Genomic DNA, 1361 nt, shown 5'->3' with positions numbered 1-1361 from the left:
GGTTTGTCAACCTCCCCACACTTAAACCTTAGCATGTCCTCATGCTAAACCAAGAATGAGAGAAGGGATATGACACTTATTCAAAGCAAAGAAACTATATGCATGCAACTAAATGCACAATGATTCTACCTACTTGGTTAAAAATAAATCATTCTCCAAGACATACATGCACAAGTAGGGCTCAAGATCATATAACGATTCATGAATCCTACCAATTCAAGTATAAAAATTGAAGTTCACGTAGACTTGCAAGAAGAACGCTCGTGAAAGCCGGGAATCAAGGAATTGAGCATCGAACCCTCACCGGAAGTGTTTGCACTCTAGTCGCTCAAGTGTGTAGGGTCGATTCTCTCAATTCTCTCCTAATCATGCTTTCCAAAATTTGTTTTTCATCTAACAATCAACAATTATTTCGTGCATGCATACATGTATCATGAGGTCTTTTCTTTAGGTTGTAATGGGGCTAGGGTTAAGGTAGGATGCATATTTGGTCATGTGAGCTTGAAATTTGAATCTTTGATAAGCTTAAACTTCCCACCTAACCTATGACATCCTATACAATTTCAAAGCTAACCTAACTACCCATTTCTCACTTTTTCACATACTCATGCAATTTCTTTTCATTTCACGACACTTATGCATTGATCTTTATTAACCTAACTACCCATTTCTCACTTTTTCACATACTCATGCAATTTCTTTTCATTTCACGACACTTATGCATTGATCTTTATTGAGCTTCACTTTGTTTTGGGGTATTTTGTCCCCTTTTTATTTCTTTCTTTTTCTTCTTTTTCTTTCTTTTTCTATTTACATTTTTTTTCATATTATTTTTCTTTTCTTTTTTCTTTTGTTTTTTCTCATTTTTTTTTTCTTTCTATATACAAGAACCTCAATGCATAAGGTTTTACATTTGATCAATACATGAGTATGTATCCAATTCCCAATATTTTTCAATAACAATACAAAACTACCCTTTTATTCACTCAATGTCCCAAGGTTCCCACACTTGGATGATACTCACACACACTAGCCTAAGCCAATCAAAGATCCAAATTAAGGACATTTATTGTTTTCCGTGTTAGGCTTGTAATGTGCTAAAATAAGAACAAGTGGGTTAAGCGTAGGCTCAAATTGGCTAACAAAGGAAGATAAAAGGTAAGGCTATTTGGGTAAGTGAGCTAATGAAATTCGTAGGGGCAAGGTTACAAGACCATAACACCTCGGACTCCAGGTCGGTAAAAGGAAGTCGGACACTTAGCTTAGAGAAAAAGCAATCGTAAGCGTAAAAGAAGAGCTTCTCGGAACTATCTAAAGGCGGGAAGCAAACTCTCTCCTCGGAATCCGGGGCTACTAGTTCA

Source organism: Arachis duranensis, chromosome 2 (genome assembly GCF_000817695.3).
Source record: "Arachis duranensis cultivar V14167 chromosome 2, aradu.V14167.gnm2.J7QH, whole genome shotgun sequence".
Lineage (NCBI taxonomy): Eukaryota > Viridiplantae > Streptophyta > Magnoliopsida > Fabales > Fabaceae > Arachis > Arachis duranensis.
Note: the sequence above shows the minus strand (reverse complement) of the source record.